At 43.3% G+C, this 15,754-nt stretch overlaps 12 non-coding genes across 12 annotated transcripts; all 12 read right to left on the reverse strand.

The window, feature by feature from the left end:
- Nucleotides 1-798: 798 nt before the first annotated feature.
- On the reverse strand, nucleotides 799-881 carry TRNAM-CAU (transfer RNA methionine (anticodon CAU)). Its single transcript has one exon. It is a non-coding gene; the product is annotated as a tRNA-Met (tRNA).
- Nucleotides 882-1,512: 631 nt separating this feature from the next.
- Nucleotides 1,513-1,595, reverse strand: TRNAL-UAG (transfer RNA leucine (anticodon UAG)). The gene has a single exon. It is a non-coding gene; the product is annotated as a tRNA-Leu (tRNA).
- Nucleotides 1,596-3,608: 2,013 nt separating this feature from the next.
- On the reverse strand, nucleotides 3,609-3,691 carry TRNAL-UAG (transfer RNA leucine (anticodon UAG)). The gene has a single exon. It is a non-coding gene; the product is annotated as a tRNA-Leu (tRNA).
- Nucleotides 3,692-4,715: 1,024 nt separating this feature from the next.
- TRNAL-AAG (transfer RNA leucine (anticodon AAG)) lies at nucleotides 4,716-4,798 on the reverse strand. Its single transcript has one exon. It is a non-coding gene; the product is annotated as a tRNA-Leu (tRNA).
- A 906-nt stretch (nucleotides 4,799-5,704) lies between these two features.
- Nucleotides 5,705-5,787, reverse strand: TRNAL-UAG (transfer RNA leucine (anticodon UAG)). The gene has a single exon. It is a non-coding gene; the product is annotated as a tRNA-Leu (tRNA).
- Nucleotides 5,788-7,800: 2,013 nt separating this feature from the next.
- TRNAL-UAG (transfer RNA leucine (anticodon UAG)) lies at nucleotides 7,801-7,883 on the reverse strand. The gene has a single exon. It is a non-coding gene; the product is annotated as a tRNA-Leu (tRNA).
- Nucleotides 7,884-8,907: 1,024 nt separating this feature from the next.
- On the reverse strand, nucleotides 8,908-8,990 carry TRNAL-AAG (transfer RNA leucine (anticodon AAG)). Its single transcript has one exon. It is a non-coding gene; the product is annotated as a tRNA-Leu (tRNA).
- A 906-nt stretch (nucleotides 8,991-9,896) lies between these two features.
- Nucleotides 9,897-9,979, reverse strand: TRNAL-UAG (transfer RNA leucine (anticodon UAG)). Its single transcript has one exon. It is a non-coding gene; the product is annotated as a tRNA-Leu (tRNA).
- Nucleotides 9,980-11,992: 2,013 nt separating this feature from the next.
- Nucleotides 11,993-12,075, reverse strand: TRNAL-UAG (transfer RNA leucine (anticodon UAG)). Its single transcript has one exon. It is a non-coding gene; the product is annotated as a tRNA-Leu (tRNA).
- A 1,024-nt stretch (nucleotides 12,076-13,099) lies between these two features.
- TRNAL-AAG (transfer RNA leucine (anticodon AAG)) lies at nucleotides 13,100-13,182 on the reverse strand. Its single transcript has one exon. It is a non-coding gene; the product is annotated as a tRNA-Leu (tRNA).
- Nucleotides 13,183-14,088: 906 nt separating this feature from the next.
- TRNAL-UAG (transfer RNA leucine (anticodon UAG)) lies at nucleotides 14,089-14,171 on the reverse strand. Its single transcript has one exon. It is a non-coding gene; the product is annotated as a tRNA-Leu (tRNA).
- A 1,024-nt stretch (nucleotides 14,172-15,195) lies between these two features.
- TRNAL-AAG (transfer RNA leucine (anticodon AAG)) lies at nucleotides 15,196-15,278 on the reverse strand. Its single transcript has one exon. It is a non-coding gene; the product is annotated as a tRNA-Leu (tRNA).
- Between the last annotated feature and the right edge of the window lie 476 nt (nucleotides 15,279-15,754).

The raw sequence follows: 15,754 nt of genomic DNA on the forward strand, positions 1-15,754 counted from the left end.
ACGTTGCATAGATGGTACGTTTGTGGTCGGTTTGGGATGGGTGGGAGGTCAAAAGCATGGAAAAGTATGTCGCCTTCACTTCTAGTCTCCTCTTCTAGGCCTACCTGCCGTTCACTCACTCTGTCTTTGTTTCATTCTCTCCTTCCTCAACACCCCTTCTCACTCACTCGCTCTATCACTTGTGCTCTTTCCCCTTGCTCTGCATTTCATAGTGGAAACATCTCTTGAATGGAGCATTAGAAAATGAGGTTACATAAAATTAACAATCTACTTATTGGAAACCAAAAATATCACAAGACTGAATGTAACCCATTTCATTAATAAAAGGGACTTTTTAAGCACCCCCCAAAAAACACATAAAACACCACGAGTGCTAGAAGAATATTATACGAGCTTGAAGACAGAATTGGGCAAATTAATTTGCAGTTGAAACTGAAGTTTGTTACTTATTCAGATATTATATGCACTGCCAATTTTTAGCTGAGATTCTAAAAGAACTCAGAGACAAAATAGACTTAAAGTTTTGTCAGAAGTGGAATTCGAACCCACGCCTCCAGGAGAAACTGCGGCCTTAACGCAGCGCCTTAGATCAATCGGCCATCCTGACCACATTTGCTTGATCATCTACAGAGAGGGAAAGATATTGTGAACCAAAAAAAGCACACATCTTAGGTCATGAGTGGCTAGAGCAAGAAAAAAACTCACTGCACTTTTCCAAGTAGACAACCATATAAGCCGATGTGAGGGAAATGATCAGATTTTTTCTCTCTCAAGAAAAAAGTAGAGTAAACACACAATTGTCAGAAGTGGGATTTGAACCCACACCTCCAGAAGAGACTGCAACATGAACGCAGCACCTTAGACCACTCGGCCATCCTGACTTGCATTTGTGGAACCTTCAACAGGCCAGACAGCCATGCAAGTGGGGTACCGAAAAGGCATGCCCTCAATTTATTTATCCTATTATAAGTACTTCCAACAGATCTTTGAACAATCCATAGAGAGCAGTACCTATGAAGAACTCTTTAGACCTTTAAGGCGTACAAAGAGAAAGTGCTATTAACCAGCCACTTGAAAGGCCAAAGCTGCTTTGAAATTGAGTCAACAGCCACCTCTTGGCTAGCTAAAGCAAATTCAACAAGGAATTTCAATGTCACAACATAGGGTGGAATACGCAAATCTAAGCAGCCCCTGATCACAGCCCTGAGGAAATTGCCGTAAGTGTGCTGGAGTCCAACTGTCTACCAGATGCTAGGCATTCTTCCATATTTGCATGGCCTGTCTGGCCAGGGCATACAAGAGCATGACTCTTCCAGATGAGCTCTTACATGGGTCCTATGCTCATATAGTAAGGACTGCACTTTGTCAGCAAGACTTTATACAACCGAAATATATGAGAAACCCCAGCTCTCTTGACTAGATGAGGACGGAATCACATCCCAGGTGAAGACCAACAGATGCAACTTCCATCAGATGTTAACCTGAAAAAGGAGATTACATCTCCAAAAGTCATGTCAGAAGTGGGATTCGAACCCACGCCTCCAGAGGAGACTGCGGCCTAAACACAGCGCCTTAGACCACTCAGCCATCCTGACAGTGCAGAGTCTTAAGAAATGTATAAAAGTCACTCAGAAATTTCTGCCTCCATGCAAGCCTGAAATAATTTAAACCTTCAAACACAAGGTGCAACTTTATGCACAGGACAATAAACACAGAAGATCACATGTGAAAGCATTTCATTTCACAGGTGTACCATTTTTATGCTTTTAGAATACCTCATACCTCTCACCAGCTATTTAGGGTCCTGTATCCTACTCACAAAATTACCTTGCCTGCGACCTCTCTCTCTACACAAACAACTACTGCACAGGAAGTAGGAAGGCAGAAGGTGGGGCATATTATGCAAATGTATGCTGTCATTGTGCCTTGCAGATTCATGCAGGATTTCTAGATCCTTGCTGGATACAAGAGAGCAGACCTTGTTTCAGATCAACTGTCCCTAGCAGGGAACGTCTGAGCACATGCAGTCTTTTGCTCTCTAGCCCCTGGCCTGGGACTTACCCTCACTGGCTGAGGCGTGAATTTCTGCATACCAACGTTGCATAGATGGTACGTTTGTGGTCGGTTTGGGATGGGTGGGAGGTCAAAAGCAGGGAAAAGTATGTCGCCTTCACTTCTAGTCTCCTCTTCTAGGCCTACCTGCCGTTCACTCACTCTGTCTTTGTTTCATTCTCTCCTTCCTCAACACCCCTTCTCACTCACTCGCTCTATCACTTGTGCTCTTTCCCCTTGCTCTGCATTTCATAGTGGAAACATCTCTTGAATGGAGCATTAGAAAATGAGGTTACATAAAATTAACAATCTACTTATTGGAAACCAAAAATATCACAAGACTGAATGTAACCCATTTCATTAATAAAAGGGACTTTTTAAGCACCCCCCAAAAAACACATAAAACACCACGAGTGCTAGAAGAATATTATACGAGCTTGAAGACAGAATTGGGCAAATTAATTTGCAGTTGAAACTGAAGTTTGTTACTTATTCAGATATTATATGCACTGCCAATTTTTAGCTGAGATTCTAAAAGAACTCAGAGACAAAATGGACTTAAAGTTTTGTCAGAAGTGGGATTCGAACCCACGCCTCCAGGTGAGACTGCGGCCTTAACGCAGCGTCTTAGACCACTCAGCCATCCTGACCACATTTGCTTGATCATCTACAGAGAGGGAAAGATATTGTGAACCAAAAAAAGCACACAACTTAGGTCATGAGTGGCTAGAGCAAGAAAAAAACTCACTGCACTTTTCCAAGTAGACAACCATATAAGCCCATGTGAGGGAAATGATCTGATTTTTTCTCTCCCAAGAAAAAAGTAGAGTAAACACACAATTGTCAGAAGTGGGATTTGAACCCACGCCTCCAAAAGCAACTGCGACCTGAACGTAGCGCCTTAGACCACTCGGCCATCCTGACTTGCATTTGTGGAACCTTCCACAGGCCAGACAGCCATGCAAGTGGGGTACCGAAAAGGCATGCCCTCAATTTATTTATCCTATTATAAGTACTTCCAACAGCTCTTTGAACAATCCATAGAGAGCAGTACCTATGAAGAACGCTTTAGACCTTTAAGGCGTACAAAGAGAAAGTGCTATTAACCAGCCACTTGAAAGGCCCAAAGCTGCTTTGAAATTGAGTCAACAGCCACCTCTTGGCTAGCTAAAGCAAATTCAACAAGGAATTTCAATGTCACAACATAGGGTGGAATACGCAAATCTAAGCAGCCCCTGATCACAGCCCTGAGGAAATTGCCGTAAGTGTGCTGGAGTCCAACTGTCTACCAGATGCTAGGCATTCTTCCATATTTGCATGGCCTGTCTGGCCAGGGCATACAAGAGCATGACTCTTCCAGATGAGCTCTTACATGGGTCCTATGCTCATATAGTAAGGACTGCACTTTGTCAGCAAGACTTTATACAACCGAAATATATGAGAAACCTCAGCTCTCTTGACTAGATGAGGACGGAATCACATCCCAGGTGAAGACCAACAGATGCAACTTCCATCAGATGTTAACCTGAAAAAGGAGATTACATCTCCAAAAGTCATGTCAGAAGTGGGATTCGAACCCACGTCTCCAGAGGAGACTGCGGCCTAAACACAGCGCCTTAGACCACTCGGCCATCCTGACAGTGCAGAGTCTTAAGAAATGTATAAAAGTCACTCAGAAATTTCTGCCTCCTTGCAAGCCTGAAATAATTTAAACCTTCAAACACAAGGTGCAACTTTATGCACAGGACAATAAACACAGAAGATCACATGTGAAAGCATTTCATTTCACAGGTGTACAATTTTTATGCTTTTAAAATACCTCATACCTCTCACCAGCTATTTAGGGTCCTGTATCCTACTCACAAAATTACCTTGCCTGCGACCTCTCTCTTTACACAAACAACTACTGCACAGGAAGTAGGAAGGCAGAAGGTGGGGCATATTATGCAAATGTATGCTGTCATTGTGCCTTGCAGATTCATGCAGGATTTCTAGATCCTTGCTGGATACAAGAGAGCAGACCTTGTTTCAGATCAACTGTCCCTAGCAGGGAACGTCTGAGCACATGCAGTCTTTTGCTCTCTAGCCCCTGGCCTGGGACTTACCCTCACTGGCTGAGGCGTGAATTTCTGCATACCAACGTTGCATAGATGGTACGTTTGTGGTCGGTTTGGGATGGGTGGGAGGTCAAAAGCATGGAAAAGTATGTCGCCTTCACTTCTAGTCTCCTCTTCTAGGCCTACCTGCCGTTCACTCACTCTGTCTTTGTTTCATTCTCTCCTTCCTCAACACCCCTTCTCACTCACTCGCTCTATCACTTGTGCTCTTTCCCCTTGCTCTGCATTTCATAGTGGAAACATCTCTTGAATGGAGCATTAGAAAATGAGGTTACATAAAATTAACAATCTACTTATTGGAAACCAAAAATATCACAAGACTGAATGTAACCCATTTCATTAATAAAAGGGACTTTTTAAGCACCCCCCAAAAAACACATAAAACACCACGAGTGCTAGAAGAATATTATACGAGCTTGAAGACAGAATTGGGCAAATTAATTTGCAGTTGAAACTGAAGTTTGTTACTTATTCAGATATTATATGCACTGCCAATTTTTAGCTGAGATTCTAAAAGAACTCAGAGACAAAATGGACTTAAAGTTTTGTCAGAAGTGGGATTCGAACCCATGCCTCCAGGAGAGACTGCGGCCTTAACGCAGCGCCTTAGACCACTCGGCCATCCTGACCACATTTGCTTGATCATCTACAGAGAGGGAAAGATATTGTGAACCAAAAAAAGCACACAACTTAGGTCATGAGTGGCTAGAGCAAGAAAAAAACTCACTGCACTTTTCCAAGTAGACAACCATATAAGCCCATGTGAGGGAAATGATCAGATTTTTTCTCTCTCAAGAAAAAAGTAGAGTAAACACACAATTGTCAGAAGTGGGATTTGAACCCACACCTCCAGAAGAGACTGCAACCTGAACCCAGCACCTTAGACCACTCGGCCATCCTGACTTGCATTTGTGGAACCTTCAACAGGCCAGACAGCCATGCAAGTGGGGTACCGAAAAGGCATGCCCTCAATTTATTTATCCTATTATAAGTACTTCCAACAGATCTTTGAACAATCCATAGAGAGCAGTACCTATGAAAAACTCTTTAGACCTTTAAGGCGTACAAAGAGAAAGTGCTATTAACCAGCCACTTGAAAGGCCCAAAGCTGCTTTGAAATTGAGTCAACAGCCACCTCTTGGCTAGCTAAAGCAAATTCAACAAGGAATTTCAATGTCACAACATAGGGTGGAATACGCAAATCTAAGCAGCCCCTGATCACAGCCCTGAGGAAATTGCCGTAAGTGTGCTGGAGTCCAACTGTCTACCAGATGCTAGGCATTCTTCCATATTTGCATGGCCTGTCTGGCCAGGGCATACAAGAGCATGACTCTTCCAGATGAGCTCTTACATGGGTCCTATGCTCATATAGTAAGGACTGCACTTTGTCAGCAAGACTTTATACAACCGAAATATATGAGAAACCCCAGCTCTCTTGACTAGATGAGGACGGAATCACATCCCAGGTGAAGACCAACAGATGCAACTTCCATCAGATGTTAACCTGAAAAAGGAGATTACATCTCCAAAAGTCATGTCAGAAGTGGGATTCGAACCCACGCCTCCAGAGGAGACTGCGGCCTAAACACAGCGCCTTAGACCACTCAGCCATCCTGACAGTGCAGAGTCTTAAGAAATGTATAAAAGTCACTCAGAAATTTCTGCCTCCATGCAAGCCTGAAATAATTTAAACCTTCAAACACAAGGTGCAACTTTATGCACAGGACAATAAACACAGAAGATCACATGTGAAAGCATTTCATTTCACAGGTGTACCATTTTTATGCTTTTAGAATACCTCATACCTCTCACCAGCTATTTAGGGTCCTGTATCCTACTCACAAAATTACCTTGCCTGCGACCTCTCTCTCTACACAAACAACTACTGCACAGGAAGTAGGAAGGCAGAAGGTGGGGCATATTATGCAAATGTATGCTGTCATTGTGCCTTGCAGATTCATGCAGGATTTCTAGATCCTTGCTGGATACAAGAGAGCAGACCTTGTTTCAGATCAACTGTCCCTAGCAGGGAACGTCTGAGCACATGCAGTCTTTTGCTCTCTAGCCCCTGGCCTGGGACTTACCCTCACTGGCTGAGGCGTGAATTTCTGCATACCAACGTTGCATAGATGGTACGTTTGTGGTCGGTTTGGGATGGGTGGGAGGTCAAAAGCAGGGAAAAGTATGTCGCCTTCACTTCTAGTCTCCTCTTCTAGGCCTACCTGCCGTTCACTCACTCTGTCTTTGTTTCATTCTCTCCTTCCTCAACACCCCTTCTCACTCACTCGCTCTATCACTTGTGCTCTTTCCCCTTGCTCTGCATTTCATAGTGGAAACATCTCTTGAATGGAGCATTAGAAAATGAGGTTACATAAAATTAACAATCTACTTATTGGAAACCAAAAATATCACAAGACTGAATGTAACCCATTTCATTAATAAAAGGGACTTTTTAAGCACCCCCCAAAAAACACATAAAACACCACGAGTGCTAGAAGAATATTATACGAGCTTGAAGACAGAATTGGGCAAATTAATTTGCAGTTGAAACTGAAGTTTGTTACTTATTCAGATATTATATGCACTGCCAATTTTTAGCTGAGATTCTAAAAGAACTCAGAGACAAAATGGACTTAAAGTTTTGTCAGAAGTGGGATTCGAACCCACGCCTCCAGGTGAGACTGCGGCCTTAACGCAGCGTCTTAGACCACTCAGCCATCCTGACCACATTTGCTTGATCATCTACAGAGAGGGAAAGATATTGTGAACCAAAAAAAGCACACAACTTAGGTCATGAGTGGCTAGAGCAAGAAAAAAACTCACTGCACTTTTCCAAGTAGACAACCATATAAGCCCATGTGAGGGAAATGATCTGATTTTTTCTCTCCCAAGAAAAAAGTAGAGTAAACACACAATTGTCAGAAGTGGGATTTGAACCCACGCCTCCAGAAGCAACTGCGACCTGAACGTAGCGCCTTAGACCACTCGGCCATCCTGACTTGCATTTGTGGAACCTTCCACAGGCCAGACAGCCATGCAAGTGGGGTACCGAAAAGGCATGCCCTCAATTTATTTATCCTATTATAAGTACTTCCAACAGCTCTTTGAACAATCCATAGAGAGCAGTACCTATGAAGAACGCTTTAGACCTTTAAGGCGTACAAAGAGAAAGTGCTATTAACCAGCCACTTGAAAGGCCCAAAGCTGCTTTGAAATTGAGTCAACAGCCACCTCTTGGCTAGCTAAAGCAAATTCAACAAGGAATTTCAATGTCACAACATAGGGTGGAATACGTAAATCTAAGCAGCCCCTGATCACAGCCCTGAGGAAATTGCCGTAAGTGTGCTGGAGTCCAACTGTCTACCAGATGCTAGGCATTCTTCCATATTTGCATGGCCTGTCTGGCCAGGGCATACAAGAGCATGACTCTTCCAGATGAGCTCTTACATGGGTCCTATGCTCATATAGTAAGGACTGCACTTTGTCAGCAAGACTTTATACAACCGAAATATATGAGAAACCTCAGCTCTCTTGACTAGATGAGGACGGAATCACATCCCAGGTGAAGACCAACAGATGCAACTTCCATCAGATGTTAACCTGAAAAAGGAGATTACATCTCCAAAAGTCATGTCAGAAGTGGGATTCGAACCCACGTCTCCAGAGGAGACTGCGGCCTAAACACAGCGCCTTAGACCACTCGGCCATCCTGACAGTGCAGAGTCTTAAGAAATGTATAAAAGTCACTCAGAAATTTCTGCCTCCTTGCAAGCCTGAAATAATTTAAACCTTCAAACACAAGGTGCAACTTTATGCACAGGACAATAAACACAGAAGATCACATGTGAAAGCATTTCATTTCACAGGTGTACAATTTTTATGCTTTTAAAATACCTCATACCTCTCACCAGCTATTTAGGGTCCTGTATCCTACTCACAAAATTACCTTGCCTGCGACCTCTCTCTTTACACAAACAACTACTGCACAGGAAGTAGGAAGGCAGAAGGTGGGGCATATTATGCAAATGTATGCTGTCATTGTGCCTTGCAGATTCATGCAGGATTTCTAGATCCTTGCTGGATACAAGAGAGCAGACCTTGTTTCAGATCAACTGTCCCTAGCAGGGAACGTCTGAGCACATGCAGTCTTTTGCTCTCTAGCCCCTGGCCTGGGACTTACCCTCACTGGCTGAGGCGTGAATTTCTGCATACCAACGTTGCATAGATGGTACGTTTGTGGTCGGTTTGGGATGGGTGGGAGGTCAAAAGCATGGAAAAGTATGTCGCCTTCACTTCTAGTCTCCTCTTCTAGGCCTACCTGCCGTTCACTCACTCTGTCTTTGTTTCATTCTCTCCTTCCTCAACACCCCTTCTCACTCACTCGCTCTATCACTTGTGCTCTTTCCCCTTGCTCTGCATTTCATAGTGGAAACATCTCTTGAATGGAGCATTAGAAAATGAGGTTACATAAAATTAACAATCTACTTATTGGAAACCAAAAATATCACAAGACTGAATGTAACCCATTTCATTAATAAAAGGGACTTTTTAAGCACCCCCCAAAAAACACATAAAACACCACGAGTGCTAGAAGAATATTATACGAGCTTGAAGACAGAATTGGGCAAATTAATTTGCAGTTGAAACTGAAGTTTGTTACTTATTCAGATATTATATGCACTGCCAATTTTTAGCTGAGATTCTAAAAGAACTCAGAGACAAAATGGACTTAAAGTTTTGTCAGAAGTGGGATTCGAACCCATGCCTCCAGGAGAGACTGCGGCCTTAACGCAGCGCCTTAGACCACTCGGCCATCCTGACCACATTTGCTTGATCATCTACAGAGAGGGAAAGATATTGTGAACCAAAAAAAGCACACAACTTAGGTCATGAGTGGCTAGAGCAAGAAAAAAACTCACTGCACTTTTCCAAGTAGACAACCATATAAGCCCATGTGAGGGAAATGATCAGATTTTTTCTCTCTCAAGAAAAAAGTAGAGTAAACACACAATTGTCAGAAGTGGGATTTGAACCCACACCTCCAGAAGAGACTGCAACCTGAACCCAGCACCTTAGACCACTCGGCCATCCTGACTTGCATTTGTGGAACCTTCAACAGGCCAGACAGCCATGCAAGTGGGGTACCGAAAAGGCATGCCCTCAATTTATTTATCCTATTATAAGTACTTCCAACAGATCTTTGAACAATCCATAGAGAGCAGTACCTATGAAAAACTCTTTAGACCTTTAAGGCGTACAAAGAGAAAGTGCTATTAACCAGCCACTTGAAAGGCCCAAAGCTGCTTTGAAATTGAGTCAACAGCCACCTCTTGGCTAGCTAAAGCAAATTCAACAAGGAATTTCAATGTCACAACATAGGGTGGAATACGCAAATCTAAGCAGCCCCTGATCACAGCCCTGAGGAAATTGCCGTAAGTGTGCTGGAGTCCAACTGTCTACCAGATGCTAGGCATTCTTCCATATTTGCATGGCCTGTCTGGCCAGGGCATACAAGAGCATGACTCTTCCAGATAAGCTCTTACATGGGTCCTATGCTCATATAGTAAGGACTGCACTTTGTCAGCAAGACTTTATACAACCGAAATATATGAGAAACCCCAGCTCTCTTGACTAGATGAGGACGGAATCACATCCCAGGTGAAGACCAACAGATGCAACTTCCATCAGATGTTAACCTGAAAAAGGAGATTACATCTCCAAAAGTCATGTCAGAAGTGGGATTCGAACCCACGCCTCCAGAGGAGACTGCGGCCTAAACACAGCGCCTTAGACCACTCAGCCATCCTGACAGTGCAGAGTCTTAAGAAATGTATAAAAGTCACTCAGAAATTTCTGCCTCCATGCAAGCCTGAAATAATTTAAACCTTCAAACACAAGGTGCAACTTTATGCACAGGACAATAAACACAGAAGATCACATGTGAAAGCATTTCATTTCACAGGTGTACCATTTTTATGCTTTTAGAATACCTCATACCTCTCACCAGCTATTTAGGGTCCTGTATCCTACTCACAAAATTACCTTGCCTGCGACCTCTCTCTCTACACAAACAACTACTGCACAGGAAGTAGGAAGGCAGAAGGTGGGGCATATTATGCAAATGTATGCTGTCATTGTGCCTTGCAGATTCATGCAGGATTTCTAGATCCTTGCTGGATACAAGAGAGCAGACCTTGTTTCAGATCAACTGTCCCTAGCAGGGAACGTCTGAGCACATGCAGTCTTTTGCTCTCTAGCCCCTGGCCTGGGACTTACCCTCACTGGCTGAGGCGTGAATTTCTGCATACCAACGTTGCATAGATGGTACGTTTGTGGTCGGTTTGGGATGGGTGGGAGGTCAAAAGCAGGGAAAAGTATGTCGCCTTCACTTCTAGTCTCCTCTTCTAGGCCTACCTGCCGTTTACTCACTCTGTCTTTGTTTCATTCTCTCCTTCCTCAACACCCCTTCTCACTCACTCGCTCTATCACTTGTGCTCTTTCCCCTTGCTCTGCATTTCATAGTGGAAACATCTCTTGAATGGAGCATTAGAAAATGAGGTTACATAAAATTAACAATCTACTTATTGGAAACCAAAAATATCACAAGACTGAATGTAACCCATTTCATTAATAAAAGGGACTTTTTAAGCACCCCCCAAAAAACACATAAAACACCACGAGTGCTAGAAGAATATTATACGAGCTTGAAGACAGAATTGGGCAAATTAATTTGCAGTTGAAACTGAAGTTTGTTACTTATTCAGATATTATATGCACTGCCAATTTTTAGCTGAGATTCTAAAAGAACTCAGAGACAAAATGGACTTAAAGTTTTGTCAGAAGTGGGATTCGAACCCACGCCTCCAGGTGAGACTGCGGCCTTAACGCAGCGTCTTAGACCACTCAGCCATCCTGACCACATTTGCTTGATCATCTACAGAGAGGGAAAGATATTGTGAACCAAAAAAAGCACACAACTTAGGTCATGAGTGGCTAGAGCAAGAAAAAAACTCACTGCACTTTTCCAAGTAGACAACCATATAAGCCCATGTGAGGCAAATGATCTGATTTTTTCTCTCCCAAGAAAAAAGTAGAGTAAACACACAATTGTCAGAAGTGGGATTTGAACCCACTCCTCCAGAAGCGACTGCGACCTGAACGTAGCGCCTTAGACCACTCGGCCATCCTGACTTGCATTTGTGGAACCTTCCACAGGCCAGACAGCCATGCAAGTGGGGTACCGAAAAGGCATGCCCTCAATTTATTTATCCTATTATAAGTACTTCCAACAGCTCTTTGAACAATCCATAGAGAGCAGTACCTATGAAGAACGCTTTAGACCTTTAAGGCGTACAAAGAGAAAGTGCTATTAACCAGCCACTTGAAAGGCCCAAAGCTGCTTTGAAATTGAGTCAACAGCCACCTCTTGGCTAGCTAAAGCAAATTCAACAAGGAATTTCAATGTCACAACATAGGGTGGAATACGCAAATCTAAGCAGCCCCTGATCACAGCCCTGAGGAAATTGCCGTAAGTGTGCTGGAGTCCAACTGTCTACCAGATGCTAGGCATTCTTCCATATTTGCATGGCCTGTCTGGCCAGGGCATACAAGAGCATGACTCTTCCAGATGAGCTCTTACATGGGTCCTATGCTCATATAGTAAGGACTGCACTTTGTCAGCAAGACTTTATACAACCGAAATATATGAGAAACCTCAGCTCTCTTGACTAGATGAGGACGGAATCACATCCCAGGTGAAGACCAACAGATGCAACTTCCATCAGATGTTAACCTGAAAAAGGAGATTACATCTCCAAAAGTCATGTCAGAAGTGGGATTCGAACCCACGTCTCCAGAGGAGACTGCGGCCTAAACACAGCGCCTTAGACCACTCGGCCATCCTGACAGTGCAGAGTCTTAAGAAATGTATAAAAGTCACTCAGAAATTTCTGCCTCCTTGCAAGCCTGAAATAATTTAAACCTTCAAACACAAGGTGCAACTTTATGCACAGAACAATAAACACAGAAGATCACATGTGAAAGCATTTCATTTCACAGGTGTACAATTTTTATGCTTTTAAAATACCTCATACCTCTCACCAGCTATTTAGGGTCCTGTATCCTACTCACAAAATTACCTTGCCTGCGACCTCTCTCTCTACACAAACAACTACTGCACAGGAAGTAGGAAGGCAGAAGGTGGGGCATATTATGCAAATGTATGCTGTCATTGTGCCTTGCAGATTCATGCAGGATTTCTAGATCCTTGCTGGATACAAGAGAGCAGACCTTGTTTCAGATCAACTGTCCCTAGCAGGGAACGTCTGAGCACATGCAGTCTTTTGCTCTCTAGCCCCTGGCCTGGGACTTACCCTCACTGGCTGAGGCGTGAATTTCTGCATACCAACGTTGCATAGATGGTACGTTTGTGGTCGGTTTGGGATAGGTGGGAGGTCAAAAGCATGGAAAAGTATGTCGCCTTCACTTCTAGTCTCCTCTTCTAGGCCTACCTGCTGTTCACTCACTCTGTCTTTGTTTCATTCTCTCCTTCCTCAACACCCCTTCTCACTCACTCGCTCTATCACTTGTGCTCTTTCCCCTTGCTCTGCATTTCATAGTGGAAACATCTCTTGAATGGAGCATTAGAAAATGAGGTTACATAAAATTAACAATCTACTTATTGGAAACCAAAAATATCACAAGACTGAATGTAACCCATTTCATTAATAAAAGGGACTTTTTAAGCACCCCCCAAAAAACACATAAAACACCACGAGTGCTAGAAGAATATTATACGAGCTTGAAGACAGAATTGGGCAAATTAATTTGCAGTTGAAACTGAAGTTTGTTACTTATTCAGATATTATATGCACTGCCAATTTTTAGCTGAGATTCTAAAAGAACTCAGAGACAAAATGGACTTAAAGTTTTGTCAGAAGTGGGATTCGAACCCATGCCTCCAGGAGAGACTGCGGCCTTAACGCAGCGCCTTAGACCACTCGGCCATCCTGACCACATTTGCTTGATCATCTACAGAGAGGGAAAGATATTGTGAACCAAAAAAAGCACACAACTTAGGTCATGAGTGGCTAGAGCAAGAAAAAAACTCACTGCACTTTTCCAAGTAGACAACCATATAAGCCCATGTGAGGGAAATGATCAGATTTTTTCTCTCTCAAGAAAAAAGTAGAGTAAACACACAATTGACAGAAGTGGGATTTGAACCCACACCTCCAGAAGAGACTGCAACCTGAACGCAGCACCTTAGACCACTCGGCCATCCTGACTTGCATTTGTGGAACCTTCAACAGGCCAGACAGCCATGCAAGTGGGGTACCGAAAAGGCATGCCCTCAATTTATTTATCCTATTATAAGTACTTCCAACAGATCTTTGAACAATCCATAGAGAGCAGTACCTATGAAAAACTCTTTAGACCTTTAAGGCGTACAAAGAGAAAGTGCTATTAACCAGCCACTTGAAAGGCCCAAAGCTGCTTTGAAATTGAGTCAACAGCCACCTCTTGGCTAGCTAAAGCAAATTCAACAAGGAATTTCAATGTCACAACATAGGGTGGAATACGCAAATCTAAGCAGCCCCTGATCACAGCCCTGAGGAAATTGCCGTAAGTGTGCTGGAGTCCAACTGTCTACCAGATGCTAGGCATTCTTCCATATTTGCATGGCCTGTCTGGCCAGGGCATACAAGAGCATGACTCTTCCAGATGAGCTCTTACATGGGTCCTATGCTCATATAGTAAGGACTGCACTTTGTCAGCAAGACTTTATACAACCGAAATATATGAGAAACCCCAGCTCTCTTGACTAGATGAGGACGGAATCACATCCCAGGTGAAGACCAACAGATGCAACTTCCATCAGATGTTAACCTGAAAAAGGAGATTACATCTCCAAAAGTCATGTCAGAAGTGGGATTCGAACCCACGCCTCCAGAGGAGACTGCGGCCTAAACACAGCGCCTTAGACCACTCAGCCATCCTGACAGTGCAGAGTCTTAAGAAATGTATAAAAGTCACTCAGAAATTTCTGCCTCCATGCAAGCCTGAAATAATTTAAACCTTCAAACACAAGGTGCAACTTTATGCACAGGACAATAAACACAGAAGATCACATGTGAAAGCATTTCATTTCACAGGTGTACCATTTTTATGCTTTTAGAATACCTCATACCTCTCACCAGCTATTTAGGGTCCTGTATCCTACTCACAAAATTACCTTGCCTGCGACCTCTCTCTCTACACAAACAACTACTGCACAGGAAGTAGGAAGGCAGAAGGTGGGGCATATTATGCAAATGTATGCTGTCATTGTGCCTTGCAGATTCATGCAGGATTTCTAGATCCTTGCTGGATACAAGAGAGCAGACCTTGTTTCAGATCAACTGTCCCTAGCAGGGAACGTCTGAGCACATGCAGTCTTTTGCTCTCTAGCCCCTGGCCTGGGACTTACCCTCACTGGCTGAGGCGTGAATTTCTGCATACCAACGTTGCATAGATGGTACGTTTGTGGTCGGTTTGGGATGGGTGGGAGGTCAAAAGCAGGGAAAAGTATGTCGCCTTCACTTCTAGTCTCCTCTTCTAGGCCTACCTGCCGTTCACTCACTCTGTCTTTGTTTCATTCTCTCCTTCCTCAACACCCCTTCTCACTCACTCGCTCTATCACTTGTGCTCTTTCCCCTTGCTCTGCATTTCATAGTGGAAACATCTCTTGAATGGAGCATTAGAAAATGAGGTTACATAAAATTAACAATCTACTTATTGGAAACCAAAAATATCACAAGACTGAATGTAACCCATTTCATTAATAAAAGGGACTTTTTAAGCACCCCCCAAAAAACACATAAAACACCACGAGTGCTAGAAGAATATTATACGAGCTTGAAGACAGAATTGGGCAAATTAATTTGCAGTTGAAACTGAAGTTTGTTACTTATTCAGATATTATATGCACTGCCAATTTTTAGCTGAGATTCTAAAAGAACTCAGAGACAAAATGGACTTAAAGTTTTGTCAGAAGTGGGATTCGAACCCACGCCTCCAGGAGAGACTGCGGCCTTAACGCAGCGCCTTAGACCACTCGGCCATCCTGACCACATTTGCTTGATCATCTACAGAGAGGGAAAGATATTGTGAACCAAAAAAAGCACACATCTTAGGTCATGAGTGGCTAGAGCAAGAAAAAAACTCACTGCACTTTTCCAAGTAGACAACCATATAAGCCCATGTGAGGGAAATGATCAGATTTTTTCTCTCTCAAGAAAAAAGTAGAGTAAACACACAATTGTCAGAAGTGGGATTTGAACCCACGCCTCCAGAAGAGACTGCGACCTGAACGCAGCGCCTTAGACCACCCGGCCATCCTGACTTGCATTTGTGGAACCTTCCACAGGCCAGACAGCCATGCAAGTGGGGTACCGAAAAGGCATGCCCTCAATTTATTTATCCTATTATAAGTACTTCCAACAGATCTTTGAACAATCCATAGAGAGCAGTACCTATGAAGAACTCTTTAGACCTTTAAGGCGTACAAAGAGAAAGTGCTATTAACCAGCCACTTGAAAGGCCCA

Source organism: Lissotriton vulgaris, chromosome 8 (genome assembly GCF_964263255.1).
Source record: "Lissotriton vulgaris chromosome 8, aLisVul1.2, whole genome shotgun sequence".
Taxonomy (NCBI): Eukaryota; Metazoa; Chordata; class Amphibia; order Caudata; family Salamandridae; genus Lissotriton; species Lissotriton vulgaris.